The sequence below is a fragment of the Silurus aristotelis genome (assembly GCF_946808225.1).
Source record: "Silurus aristotelis genome assembly, chromosome: 13".
Lineage (NCBI taxonomy): Eukaryota > Metazoa > Chordata > Actinopteri > Siluriformes > Siluridae > Silurus > Silurus aristotelis.
In genome coordinates, this window is record NC_139586.1 from 2108647 (window position 1) to 2124228 (window position 15582).

General features: G+C 42.5%; 1 protein-coding gene and 1 long non-coding RNA gene across 3 annotated transcripts in view; one reads left to right on the forward strand and one right to left on the reverse strand.

The window, feature by feature from the left end:
- Positions 1-15582, forward strand: part of pcdh17 (protocadherin 17) — a 59364-nt gene that overhangs the window by 32950 nt on the left and 10832 nt on the right. The gene's annotated exons all lie outside the window — the stretch shown is intronic.
- LOC310735203 overlaps positions 12824-15582 on the reverse strand; it is a 36119-nt gene continuing 33360 nt past the window's right edge. Inside the window, exon 3 of the long non-coding RNA XR_014536243.1 lies at positions 12824-13026. This is a non-coding gene — a long non-coding RNA (uncharacterized lncRNA). The remainder of the gene's footprint in view (positions 13027-15582) is intronic.

Here is a 15582-nt window from a genome sequence, read left to right on the forward strand (position 1 = left end):
CAACACTATAACAATCAGCATGACCTACACCATCACCAACACTATGAAAGTCAGCATGACCTTCACCATTACCAACACTATGAGAGTCAGCATTAACTACATCACCAACACCGAGTCAGTATGACCTACACCATCATCAACACAGAGTCAGCATGACCTACACACTCATTAACACTGAGGGTCAGCATGACCTTCACCCTTATTAACACTGAGGGTCAGCATGACCAACACCCTCATTAACACTGAGGGTCAGCATGACCTACACCCTCAATAACACTGAGGGTCAGCATGACCTACACCATCATTAACACAGAGTCAGCATGACCTACACCATCATTAACACTAATAGTCAGCATGACCTACACCCTCATTAACACTGAGGGTCAGCATGACCTACACACATTATCACTGAGGGTCAGCATGAGCTACACCCTCTCCAACACTATGAGAGTCAGCTAACAACGAGTGCGGCAGAAGGTAACGAAGTCTAGGGTTACCGTGGAAGAGACCGAGGGAGTCAGTGATGTAAACATGAGGGAGAACAGAGACATTCCTGATCATCTTTTCTCTGCTTGTGTTCTACATGGTGGTTGTTCAGCTTGGATACATTCATTAGCTAACATTTAAAATTTGTTTGTATTAATATATTAATATGATGTGAGGTCCAGTTACCAGCGCGACACAAACAGCTAGTAGCAATGGCTACTTTTTACTTAAGTACATGTCGGAACCTAAACGTCTTTTTAAGTGAAAAAGTGTAGTCAGAACTTTTATCGTTTATCAAAGTCTTTTAAAACATAAGTATCAGTACTTCTACTTGAGTGAAAGATGTATGTACTTTTGCCATCTCTGACCATCACAATCCCACCACTTACTGATGTTTCTATGACAACCAGTACTAGAACCGCCTCCTCGTGACCTCATATTGACTTGTAGCAATGCATTTTTTGGTTTGGAGTTCTGCCACATCTACATGTACACTCTCTACAATCTCTTTACAGAATTTAGTGCAGCGAGTTCAGGCCTCTGTTCAGGTACATGTTCGCGCTAATTAAAAGTGTTACCCAGAAGGTCATGAGGCAATCGCAGTAAATTCAGATAGCAGAAAAATAATAATAACGTTAACACCAGTAATAATAATGAGCCACTCGTGGCATCTCGCTAGTCCTCTTTCTTTTCCAGCTCTAGACCCCTGCAACTCATTCACTTCTAAGAAGTCAAACAATTAATTAGTGGTTTGTGTCCACATGCCCTTTTTAAGTAGCGTGCTACCAGGTTGCACAACGAACCGGGATTCGGCGCAATCCTTACCGATCGACGTTCTAAAGGTCGTTCACATTCGGCTGCAAAGAGTCCTGAAAAAAGTGCAAATCGGCCGGTTTGTTTTCCCAAAATGCCTCGCATTTACAATCCACCCTTTTCTTGCTAACCAACGGAATAAATTGTGTTTCCTGCTTGTTCCTTGGTAATCGCTAGCATAAGTGCAACAGTATTCAAATCGCAAAGCAAGTCGAAGTGGTCGTGATTTTCTAGGCCAGTAATGGGCGAGACTGTGGGAAAGCATTAGCAGCAGGAAGGTAATGTCTTTTGAGATCCCTAGCTAAAGCTGTTTAAGATCTGGCCAGCCAGATATCAAGCAGTTGCACAGTCAGTTTCCCAGGTTTGGGGTAAAAAAAAAAAAAAAAAAAAGACGCCGTACTGGGGGCTGCGATAGAGACCATCTGCAAGGTTTTTGCTTCGAGTATGGCACCTAGTTATTATTAGCTAATCCAACACATTTCGATGTATTTAAATTGTAGTCTCTGGCTCCTAACAGCTGGCTCTTGTTTGCCCAAAATCCCCCTGTAAAGGGAAAAAATATATAAAATTGTATATATATATATATATATATATATATATATATATATATATATATATATATATATATATATATATATATTTATTTATTTATTTATTTATTTATAGGTAAGAGAGTATAAAGAGTGGTGACAAAGAAAAAACTAGACGTTAGCATTTGCTTTAAAGTGCAGAGCGCAAAATAAGTCTACCAGGCCTTGAAATTTATTTCCCTGAAGCTGATACAGATGAAACCAGGGGCCTAGTTGAATTTAGATTAATTAAAAAAAAATATATATTTTATCCATATTCTTGGTGAATTTACGGAGCCCGGTGCCAGCAAGAATAAATTACTAGCATGGTGGCTCAAACAAGAATGAATATCATATGTTTTTTGACTGTTCGCATATTATTTATATTGTGAAGGTAGCTTTTTTTTCCATTCACTTAAACTAGGAGACCCGATTAACTTATGGCTGATATGGCTCGATCTTGAGTGGTCTGCTATAGAGCTCTGACCTCAAACCAATTGGGATGAATTGGAACGCACCCCAGGCCTCCTACATCAGTACCTGTCTTTACTAATACCTTTGTTTCTGAGTGGGCACAAATCTCCCCAAGCACACTCCAAATTCTAGTGGAAGATGTTCCCAGAAGCTTAATAGAACAGCTAATGGGGATTAAATTTGGACTGTGGAAGGTGGTAGCTTAGTGGTTGAGGCAGTGGACTTTGAAACCACAGGTCAAGAGTTGAAATCCCAGCTGCCACTCATGGGCCCCTGAGCCCCCGAAGCCACCCTGGATAAGGGTGTTTGCCAAATGCCATTAATTTTAATGAATGGGAGTGTCAAAAAGGGCACGACAATCTTGGTGTCCGCCAACTTTTTTGGCGATGATAACAAAATAAATTTTGCCTTTTGAATCGAATCATTCTTGATAAAGTTAAGGCTCTGGGTTACTATTCGCGGTCAGGGTTTCAAGTCCTAATATTGCCAAGCTGCCACTCTTGGGCCCTTGAGTCCGACCCCAACTTCCTGACAACCTGGGTTATGCGAAGAAAGAATTTCACTGTGCATATATGTAAAAGCAAAAAGTAAAAAGCCCCTTGTTATGAGCACGAGACGAGGCCGGACCCCAAGTCCGTGGTAAAGCAAAATCCAGAATCGGCCTCGTAACGAATACAGACAGCTTGGAACGTACAACGATCCAAGCGCTGATGCTACTTTTAAAGCATCCTATCTGATCTCATTCGGCAACATGAGCTCGGTTACGGCTCAGGCTCCCGGTAGGGCGCCCACGCTGCGAAAGCGAAGGGGATAAACATTTTGCGTCTTGATGTTCCTTGAAGATGATGCGCCCTTGAAAATGAGAGCTGTTTATTTTTTCCCCCCACTGAGCTCGAATGCGTCGACGAACCCACCATTAACGTCTTCTGTTTGATGTTTGGATCGACCCCTCCCCCCTTTTGACAGATGTTATGCAAATTTGCTTTCGTGCCGCCGCGTTTTGTTTTTCTTTCAAAGCGCGCCCTTTTTCACGGTTCGCTCCAAGTAAACAGTGTTCCTACGGTATTAATGGCAGAACAGCTGGAGTGGGTCGCCTCAATCAGGAACGGTTTAATCGCCGTGTTTGCATTTGCGGACGTTCAACTGCTATTGTATTGCAAACTTCTTGTACAAGATGACATTCCATTCCGGATTTCCAAAAAAGGAGAAAAATATTGTTCTTTGTTTGGACTGATGTCCCACCCCCCCCCCGTTATTTCTGGATCAATTCTTGCCGAGGGAATGCGAGCCTGTGTTCGGAAAGCATTTTAGCCCGCTAAGCCACTTCAATCCCGTAGAAATGCTGCGAATCGTTTAAAAGGAATATCACCATCGTAAGCCCCCCATTTCGTTTTATTTAAAGGGTTTAAAGGATTATTTCTTTTTTTTTCTTTACTTATTATTCTTCTTCTTAATATGCAAGCTTTGGATCTATTGTTTGAACGGAGCAGCAGGGCAGTCTCGGCGTTTCTTTGCTGTATTTTATCCCCGACATGATTCGCTCGGATGTCACACCCACACACACACACACACACACACACACACACACACACAGCTTTAATCCGCAGCTCTGCAGCTGGAGTTCGGAGGCCTCGTTAGCCTCCGGTCGTGATATCCGAGGTAATAACAAGACAGTGTCCTTTTGGCTTTTTTCAGGGAGCCGGATATACATCTGCGACATTTGCTTAGCGGTGCCGCGCTGACTAATTGCGGTCCGTTTCTGAAAGTAACGGCTCGTTCGTCACGTGACATCACTATCGGCTCACAATTCGGACGTCTCCAGTCCTTCCAATTACACCAAGTCATTTACCAAGAACGAGAGAACGAACGCATTTGGAGATCTTTTCCTTTAGGTCATTAATTAGTGCACGAGTTAATTCCTAATTCAAAAAGCACTGCCTTCATTGCCCCCGCCAAAGATATCTTGAAGGCAGGGCTTTTTAATTGGCGGTGGTCAGGACACTGTGATAGTCCTCAGCCTTTCCTCGTTCTTTATGATCTTTCTCCCCATTTGACCTTATCACTCGGATCCAGCCAGTTTGACTTAAAGGTTGGAAACAATGTTTGGCGTTTTGGGGGTGGGGGTTTGGCCTAAAAAGGCTAGTCCACTTCATTTTGAGAATTGTTTCATTTTCTTTAAAAGTTTCACCCAGATTGATTCATTTTTAAGAAAAAAAAAAAACAAAACAAAAAACAGAATTGTCAAATCAATTATACATACAAAAATACATTTTTAAAAAGTCGGGTCCCGATTCTACGAGAAGTCACGAGTTTTCACAATGCTATACAAATCCGGTAAGACCAAACATTTCATTGGGACAAAAGAAATACTCTATAAAAGGAGGAGGAGCAAATGGAAGCTACCTCGCTCCAGTGGCTGGGCTTCTTTACTGGAAGATGGATGTTTTTTCTTCCTGTCATCCTCATGATGAATTAAGATCATCCTCATGATGACTGTTAATTGATTAAGAATCCTACAAACCCAAATTGCTCAAAAAAACCCCTGAATAAATAAGATGCTAAACGAGGCATAATCTTAAATCGCAAGGACCCGGACACTTTCTCCTGCTTTCGAAAGCCCGGAAATATCTGACGTCTGTTTTTTATTTTCCTTGGTTTTCATTTAGCAGCTTACTGTAACTGGCAGGCAGCACTTGTTTGTTTGTCGTTTTTTTTTTTTGCTCTCGCTCCCTCTCTCTCTCTCTCTCTCTCTCTCTCTCTCTCTCTCTCTCATACGCCTCTCTTCAGGTCCATGTCAGTTTCGTCTGATGAACATCTTCATAAGTGTGATAAGCACACATATGCTAGATTAATTAATGAAACGCATCTCCCCTGGGCGTTAGCAACCCATATTTTGAACCTTTTTTTAAAGGCATTGTCGGCTTTATAATTACGTTTTGCTTGATTAGATCTATTAACACTACTGACGAGACAAACCGAGGTAGAATTTCTCGATTCGAGTACAAGGAGTCGCTAGATATAAGCAGCATGACTTTGTTTATATTAAAGACGAGTACTTGAGCAGTCGTCCAGCAGCCACGTCTGGTCCGAGTCTGGACGCAATGCCTGTATCCAGCAAACGGTTGCAAAAGGGGTGGGAAATGTCCGGAAACTTTCTACAGAAAGTTTATCTGGGGAATTTGGGAAATACTCCAAGTTGGAAACTTACCAGGAATTAATTACCAGGAAATTCATTCATTAATTAGGGGAAATTTATATAAACTGCATCAAATATAAACATTTTGTTTGGTCCTAAGCTGACATGCATGCAAACTAATACATATAAAAAAAAAAAATTATAATAAAAAAAAAAAAAAAAAGACTTACTAAATTGTTGTACAAGTTTGTGGTATAAAAAACTGTTTAAAACAGATTTATGTTACATTTCTAATTTCAATTCAATCCTTCAATCTGGTTGTTTAAATAAAAGATTATCTTCAGATTTTTTACATAAATTCCCTGTTATAGAAAAAATAAATCATCTTTTTTTCTCATTAATACTCATGGAAAGTTTCCGGTCTTGTCTCGGAATTTTGCAGCCCTAATCCAGCGTAGACAAAAGCCTGTCCAGAAGGCCCGTCTTTGCCACGCCACTTGTTTGGAGTCTGAACGCAGTGCCAATATCTTACATGGACAAAGGCCCAGCTCAAGGATAATCATTCTCCTTTTACACACACACACAGCTCATGAAAAGGGAAATTGATTGGGTTTATCGCACAATAATCAGCTTTTGTTATTTCTATCTTTGGCTTCCGCTTCTAACAACCCGCTTCCCCCATGTCCCCCCCCCCCGGCTCCCCCGTCCCCACCCCGGCTTTTGTAAGAACTTGGATAGCCGAATAAATACTGCAAAAGAAACGGACCCAATATTTTCCTCCGTTCTCCTCGTATACCCGCTTGTCCACTGATTTAACGATGTCCCATTTCACATCCTAGGGTTTCTGAGCGGCGCTCTAAGGTTGCTTAGCTAATATGCTAACATACTGACAGAAGTGTATGCTCCTGCATGTCCATGTCCACTTCAGAACCTAAGAGAGATTTATGAAATGCATCGAATATTGCGATTCGGCTTATGCGCAAGCATGAATTCGTATATTCGCAAAGTGCGTGATGCATTTTTTAAGATGTGGTCAGAAATTGTGTTCTGAAGCAAATGGAATCAAGGAGTTGCAACATCATTGGTAGCTCATGTGGACAATACATACTTCATACTAAAACTGGATGATTGGTGTGTGTGTGTGTGTGTGTGTGTGTGTGTAATTAAATGTGTGTTAGGACATCGGAGCTACAGGGATCTTACATCAGACTTACAGCCTGCCTCTTTTTCTTAGAGTAATGGCACGAGTTGTGTGTGTATGTGTGTGTGTGTGTGTGTGTCAATGTCCATCCCCAGACTCAGTCAGGGGAAACGTTGTCCAGAATCGCCATGACGATGACGCCCCAGAAGGAGATTATGATGATGCGTCCTCACATCTTGGCACCCCGCCACTTCTTCCCATCTGTCCTCTGTCTTCATTACAGCGTGGAATTGTGTGTGTGTGTGTGTGTGTGTGTCACAGTTAAGCTGTGACACTAATCCAAAGCACTGTCAAAGGAGGCTTTATATGGCGTTCAGGCTTCACCCATTATGGACTGGTGCACTTTGTTCTTCTCTTGACATCATAATAATTCCTGAATCCTGACCTTTTTTTTCCATTTTTTTGGGGCCCTGCATTTAAAATTCATCGATTTCTACTGTGGCTGCTAATAAGTTGGGTCTCAGTGAGCCCGAGTGCCTGATAGGAACCGAAACATCGTCTCATGAATGCCAGGGTTGATAATTTGATCAGTAAGATACTTTTTCGAAAAAAGAAAGAAAGAAACAAACAAACAAACCGAGAATGTACGACGGAGATACTCAAGAAGGGTGTATGATTGAGTTATCAAGTCTGTGTGTGTATATATATTTGAGTGTAACCCGTCCTATTTGCTGCAATGCGGGAGATTTGAAGGGGGTTCAAAGTGACACCATGTTGAGCTTTTAAAAAAGAAATTAAAAAACCTAATATTTATTCATGCAAAAGCCTAGCTTAGCACCCTTCAAACAAGGAAACGCAAACTCCACCAACTCCCGTGTCCCTTTTTCATCTTCCTCTCCCCTACAACCGTATCGACGATCCGGCGTTCTTCCGGCGGCACGTCTCTGTCGCCGTGCCTTCCCTCCCGTAATTGCATCACCTTACCTTTTAACGGCGGGACGCCTCTCCTTCGCCGTTGGCGAAACTACTCTCGAAGGCACAGAGCCGCGGACGTTACGTGCCTCGCTTAAGTAAGCGCCTGCAATTACAGTGCATTAGTACACAAAGTTTTTCTGAATGTTGTACTCCTAAAGAATGCTTATCGGGCGCAGAGGTTTTTTTCCCCCCGCTCCTTTTCCTCCCGATAAACAGATTGAAGCTGTTTGTACGAGTCAGATTTCATACCACATTAAGCTATGCAAATATTTCTCTCGCTGCACGACGAAACGTTTTCCGCATTTTAGTCGCGTCGCATATTCAGCCCTCCAGCATCGGCTTCAAAAGGCATCGTTTTGATCTTCAGAATTTTATTCCCTCCCTCTCACCCCCTGCTACCCCATGCTCCCTCTCTTACAGTTTGGATGTCACTAGTCATGGCCTGGCTGCCTCCTGCGGAGAGCGAGATGACAGCCATTAGGAGAAATTGGGGAGGAAATAGAACAATGTTGATTCGGGGTTGAGAGAGGAAAAGAGAGATGGAAAAAACGATGGTAGAATATGCCAGATGAATCAGTGAGGGAGGGGTGCATGGAGATCCAAGGCTGAGAGGTTGGATTTGAGATAGGACGGTGGTAAACGGAGAGCTCGAGAGCCACACAACAGGGAGGGACTGAGGGCAGAAGAAAGGATGGAACAGCAGGCATTTTCGCAGTAGGAGGCAGGTTTAAGCAGCATACTTCTTCCCCTGCTTTCTGTGGGCAAAGAGCCACCTACAGTTCAAATAATAATCAAAAGGAAGGCTGGCGACAGAACTGTGGTGTGGAGCTCTAGACAGGGGACAGAAGTTTGGAATATTTCAAACAAGGTCTTTTTGGAATGCAAGGGTACGAGGTCCATTTGAATACTGGCAATGGGCAATGCCACGAAGGGATACCTGAGGACAAGCTAGTTAAATGGGGTAGCTTTAATCCGAGTCCCCAGCCAAGCAATATCTATGAAATTCATGTAGACAGGATGGAGAACAGATGTTGGTCCAGACCAGGATGGGGGACTGAGGCGGAGGGGGGCGGTTTGGGTGGTCGAGACAGGAGAAATGGGCAGTGTAGTAGTGCAGTGTTTTATAATCCAGCCACCTGTCTTTTGTCTTCCTGTCTTGTACATGTGTTGTATTGTAGAAGCCGGAGTGGCACCAGGGGAATCGAGGCAGGTCGACCTGCTTAATCGTCAGCTGTTAAATCCGGCAATTAACACCGATCCGAGCATGAGGCGGATCAATTATGGAGATTTGGACTCTGAAATCTCTCGGGTCGGCATGCGGGAGTAAAGAGTAAAGCATGAGCTTGGGATTTGGGGTGTTTTAGTAGAAGGGCAAGGCGGGGTACTTGTTCAGATATGTGGGCGCTGGAAATCCACCACAAATCCAGGATTTACAGAAATATCAAGATCAGGCCTTAAGTCTTCACATCCCCCAACACCACCCAGCAGACACCTAACCCCCACCCCTCCACTGACCCCATCCCCTTAAATCCAGAGCTCCAAATGGGAGAGAACCAGATGACAGACATAATCCAGTCAGGCGCTTGCGATAATTCCCATTGACACAGCCAGGGACAGGGGACAAAAAAAATAAAAAAAACTAACTCTATAGCTAAGCAACAACAAGAGCATTTTTAAAGCTGGGAAATCTGAGACTTCCCTCGTTTTGTCAGAGACCTGATATACAAGGACTCCCCATCACACCAACATTTTTTGAGCTTTCTAGAAACAATTAAAGTTTTTCCACGGGTTCCATTGCTATTCTTTGTTGCTTCCAAGCTACTAATAGAAGAACTGCAGAAGATTTGGATGCTGGTTGTTGATCGAGGTTTGGGCAATAGGCCACCTGGAAAGATGGGGGTTTAAAGACAAGGGGAGGGAATGCTATAATGGAGTGTTGGTATGACCCTCAATACACTAAGTAAAAAAAAAAGATAGCCGTGGCATTCAAAGTCATTTGCATTTTATTTGTTTTGCTCAAACTTGCCATGCGCCCAGATGTCAACCCGAGTCCCTAGCATCGTTTAATTAGCTTGAACTCGAGCTCCGAAATGTTGACGGCCTGCCACAGACTCAATACGGTGCAGTGCTTTGTTCGTGCTACGTGGCCCGGGTGCGCAATAAGGACAGGCGGATACATTATCAGAGGGCTTCGTGTCAATAATCCCGACTGGAACAGGATTTTTTATTTTTTTAAAGGACACGGTCCTGCTGTTGTTATTCCCGATACAAATCATCATTTTGGATTTGCCGGTGGGACGTAGTACACAATATTTCTGCCCTGGTGGTTTTATTTGATTATTGATTTTTTTTTTTTTTATGATGATTTTTTTCTAATATTTAGACATGTGCTTAAACATCTCCGAGCATGTATAATCCTGTTCTGATCCCTTGTAAGCCGAGTAATCTTTGACCTTAATCTTTATATAATGCTTATAGTGGGTTTTGTTTTTAGGATCGCACCCGGCCTTTATATGAACTGAGACCTTTCAGCATAAAAATTTGGTTTGCAAGCTTTCAGTGAGGGAAGGGAAAAGAAAAAGGCTCGTGATTCTTGATCAAGTTGAATAGATATTTTTTTTGCCATTTGATTTTATTTATCACAACATTCTTTTGAACCAACTGAAGAAAGCGCAAGAATGTTGAAGGCCATTGAATACATAAGCAAAAAATAATTTGGGAGTGGGGGAGGGAACTAAACGAAAGCAAGAAAGCGCAATCTCACAATGATTATCCCTCGACAACCCAAAAGGCTAATAGTCTCTTATTGCATTTCGTTCCAACGTCTCGTCCTAATTTAATCACATTTATGAAAACAAAGCAAATATATATTTCCAGGCTACGTTGCTTGCCGGGGGAGGGAGTGGGGTCTAGCCGGCAAAATGAACAGCGGCGTACTCTGGTAAAAAAAAAAAAAAAAAAAAGGAAACGTCGATGCTAACTCGATGGAGTTGAAACAGCGAGCCGGCTAGTGCACTAGCTAGCTAAGGCAGGATATGGGTGGAGGAGATGGAAGATGAGAGTGGACTGGATCGTAGCAGGAGTGTGTCAGTTAGCATTTTAACCGCATTAGCGCCATGCCTTCGGAAACCAATACTTCGCAGCAAGTCCCGAGTCTCGAGGCCTGCTTACGTCTGGGATTCGGGATTAGCTCGGCAGCTGGTTTCATGTAACAGTCGAGATCTGATTAGGCCCGAGTTTTGCTGGGCCTGTGTGCTTGTTGACGTTGGGGAGCATTAGAGAATTGATAAGGACAGTACTCAAACATTTGAGGGCATTATTTCCTTCCTGGCTGTGGATGTTTCGACAAGGAAGCGACGTTCTCTTGCTAATTATCAGCCACTTCATCTGTTGATGTTTTGTCTGTGTTTATCTATTTACACACTTCTTGAGCTTTTATTTTTTCCTCTTCCTGTCTGGAACCCGTCCTGGCGATAACTCTAGGCCACATGCAATCAACTAGGAAACAAACAGCGACACCAGACACCAAAGTTTGGACCAACCAGAGTCTGAGAAGGCTAGACAATTCTCTGTTGTACTTTATTATATTTTTTATACTTTACAACACAGTGACATTTTATTTGCACATTCCAGAGATATTAGGAAGCTGAGATCAGCTATAATACAGTGGAGGGCATTGCTGAAGGGCACCAAAAGTGGTCGCTTAGCGATACCTGTGCTTGAACCCTTGATTGTCCAATCAGTAATGCAAAGCTTAAACCACTGAGCAACCACCTCCCCAATTTTTGCATATCCCAGCTTGTCAGGAAGCTGGGGTTACCGATGAAACAGCGCCCCTGGAGCATAAAAGGTTAAGTGCCTTGCTCAAGGGCCCCAACAGTGGGAGCTTGGCCATGCTGGGGCTTGACCCCCTGACCTTATCATCAGCAACTCAGAGACTTAACCATTATCCACACTGCCTTAGTGAAGTGACCTTGATAATGGTTCTCCAGAAGAAGTTTGGAACATATAATATAATGAATATAAAACCGAGCCATCATGGCCTCGATAGGAGAGGTGACCAAGGTCAGTCTGGTTAAGCTCCATAGCTCATGTACTCGATACTCCATTGATGGAAATGGGGGTGTTAATCAGTTTAAGGATGGAAAGTTCTAGAAGTCCCTATGAAATTCCCTGAGATACCCATCATATATATTTTAAATAGCACAAACCCTGATTATTCTTCCCCATTGAGATCGGTCTCGAAGCGTTCCAATCAGAACCAAGCGAGAGAAACCCAGAGAAGGGTGAAACGGTGGGAATACTAGCACTGGGAGAGCGCCTGAGAGAGCGAAGTGTCACTGTTTGAGAGTGAGTATATTAGTGTTCAGTAATGTTGGCACAGTCCCCCCCCAATCCTAGCGCTATCCACTCAGGAGGCTGAACAGCTTGCTCTCAATGACCCACAATCATCAGGCAGAAAGGGCCGGCTTTGCTAGATCAATTACCTCCATGATTACATTCATCAAACGCTTGATTGAAATTCATGAATCCTGTAGAATGGATGTTTTTTTATCGTGCACTGGCCTTTTCTCTCACATTACACGGGATTGTTTTAATGTTCAGGACCAAACTCTCTGATCCCATTTTTATACACACAATCTCGCTCTTTTGTATACACACTAACTCTGTACACACTTCTACACAATTACAGTATATACACAAAAAACACACATACACAGTGGCAGTATATGTACAAACAGTTTATATACAGTATATCTATACACACATTTACTGCATGCCCACAAACTTACTGTGTATACAGACACACACTGTACACAAATTAACACACATTTATATACACACATAATGTACATAGACTTACACATAAAATATAATTCAGTTTATATATAATTTTTTCCATTCACTCAGTCAGTGTTCAAATTGAGGAGGGGGGGCTGGGGGGATTCAGGACTCCCGAGGCATAAGACTTTAGTTGAGTTAAGTCTTATTGGGTGGGGTCCCCAGTTGTTTAATTCATATACTGTTTACTAAAACAAGTAAAGTCTATTTTTTGTACTTGTCATGGGGGGTCCCCAAGATTATTTTAGTAAACAGTATATGAATTACACAACAACTGGGGACCCCCTAATAAGACTTGACTCAATTCAAACACTGCACTCAGGTAAAGGTCTCGTAGTTCTACCCCATATTTTGTCCCCCCTCCGAACGCCTCATCTCATGTCCTGATTTGCTACACTTCCTCTGCTGATGAGCGATCAGATACAGGAACGAGTGCATGTTCTGAGCGTGCCCAGTAAGCGCGATCCGTGGTCAAGATTTGCGTACGCCGCTGACTGCAGGATAATTGACAGAGGCGTAATCCTCTTACTCAACACTCCAGAGAGCGATCTCGGCCACAAAGAGATGATACGTGGAAGTACCGAATCCGGCTGGAGGGGGAACAAAACATGCCATTCTTAATGCTGGAGGCTGATTTGGAAGGAAAGTCTGATCTTTTTTTACTGTGCTTGGTGTAGCGTAGTCTTGAGTTGCAGCAATGCTTTTTTTCCTCTACTTTTACACGTATATGTAAAGCATTTTCATGGAAAAACATTCATTAAAATAAACGGCATCAAAAATAAAGAATAAAAAAAGACTAGAGGGAAGAGGTTCTGCAAAACATTTTTAGAACTCAGAATAATTCTTTAGGAATAATATTAATACTACAAATTCCTTCCTACATTGATTCCTCAGTTCCTTCATTCAGTCCTTCTATCCTTTTTACCTTCATTCATTGCTTTCTTCCTTGAATTGTTCAAGCATTTTTTACCAGAAAATGACACACACACACACACACACACACACATACACACACAGCCACGCCTAAAACCCACCAGCAGAACACAGCGTGTCTCTGATCCCCCGTGTCCTAATTACAAAAGCTTAAATAAAACGGAGGATTGCTTTTCGATTTGCTCCTCTTTCTCTCGTTCTGTGGACCTTGTTTGTATTAAATTAGAAGGCCTGAAGGAACACACACACAGTGACTAAGAGAAAGAAAAACAGATAAAGAGAGAGAAACTAAGAAAGAAAGAACCAGAAACAGAGAGAGAGAAAAAGAGAAACACACAAACAGAGAGACAGTGAAAGAGAAACCGAGAGAGGGAGAGAAAAACAAAGAAATAATATAAAAAGATGTGTACGTGTCTATTTTCCCCCAGAATGTACTGATTCTAGCCCACTTTCCTCTACCAGGTAGAAGCTTCCGAGCACGTCTTCCTATTTGTTCTGCTCTGTGTACCATGTGTGCGTTTCATCTCCACTTCAGTACAGTGTGCTCCGTGTTCCCTTCCTCCATACGCCACGAGATTGACTGCTAACAAGGTTCTTCTAGAAATCTGTTCCAAAATGAATTAAAAAATGATCTCAAGTTCCACCAGAGATCCAGCAAGAATAAAGCAGCAAGTTCAGGAAGCTCCTGAAGCGACCACAAGCGTGTTAGAGTTCATCGATCACTAGGTGTATTTTATTCCATGTAGTTACTTTATACACACCTTACAGACAATCAAAAATAGGACACACCCCATTGCCAAAAGTATTGGGACACCTGACTAATCCAGCCATGCATGTTTTTTCCCCAAACTGGTAGCGAAGTAGGAAAATCCAAACCTGTTCCAGCATGTTCCGCCATGAAGATACAGTAGAGGGTTTGGAGTGGAAGATCTCTGACCTTAACCCTAATGAGATGAATTGGAACGCTGCATGCACGCCAGGCCTCCTCATCACTTCATCTTCCTCTCTTTGCTAACACCCTCATGAGCACAGATCTCCACAAGCGAGAGGACATCGCAGAAGATCAGGGCGTCCATAAACGTTATATATATATATATATATATATATGGTTTTTTTTTTTCTTTCTTCCTACTATAAAATTTAACATTTATCTTTATTGATCTTCCTTTCTTCATCGATTAGTGTAATAATTCATTCAGTTATTCCTTCCTTTCTTCCATCCTGCCTTCATTCATTCCTTCCTTTCTTTCATCCTGCCTTCATTTATTCCTTCCTTCCTTTATTCATTTAGTTAAAAATATTTTTTACAATGTCTGCATGAGGTTCCTTCAAGGTTCTCTGGTGGACATTCTTATGGTCCAGCAGATCAGTTGTTCACCAACAGTGCTGGGAAGCATCAGTCCGTTTGGACATAAAATTCCACTTCGGCAATAGTTTGTTGCACTGAAACCGTTTTTCTACATTTACTACGAGCTGTCAGTCGATTACCGTAGCAACACGCAACGCTCAGTACATCCTTCGGTTCTTCGGGGACCGTTTCTGTTGACAGAGCGAAAACATTTGACGTGTCTATTTTAAATATTCGCCTTCGAGAACTGTCGTATAGAAAGTTTCTACTGAACACTGCGTTTATCTCTGGCTGGATCCAGCGCTCTGCTTCTTCACTGTTGCTTCGTTTGTTCTGTCTGCTTGAAATCGCTGGAATTCCGAGAGGATGAAGAACGGGGGGAAAAATGTGGCCATATGCTGTCATTGGCCGTCGTATCCAAATCTGTACAAGTCCTGCATTTTTTAGATGCTTTTCTCTATATCGAGTTTGTAACAAGTAGCTTTTCGAGGTCGTGTAGCCTCCTTTTTCTAATGAACTGTCCACTAATCGAAAATATTTTTTGGGGGTTTTCGCATCATGTAAACTCCGGGGAGTGTTTTGTGGTGTGTAAAAATCCCTGGAGATCAGCAGTTTGAAAAAAATTGTCCAATTAGCCCATCTGGTACCAAAAACCATGCCAAGATACTGAGATCCAGCCTGAGTGTCGTAGACACTACGTGGATAAAAGTTTGGGGACACCTGACCCCCATTTCATATCCAGTCCCTTTGCCTTTGTATGAACCTTCACCCTTTAGGGAAGATGTTCCACCAGATTTTGATAAATAGTTATGGAGATTTGCATTCATTCAGCTAAAAGAGCTTTAGTAAAGTCAGGTACTGATGT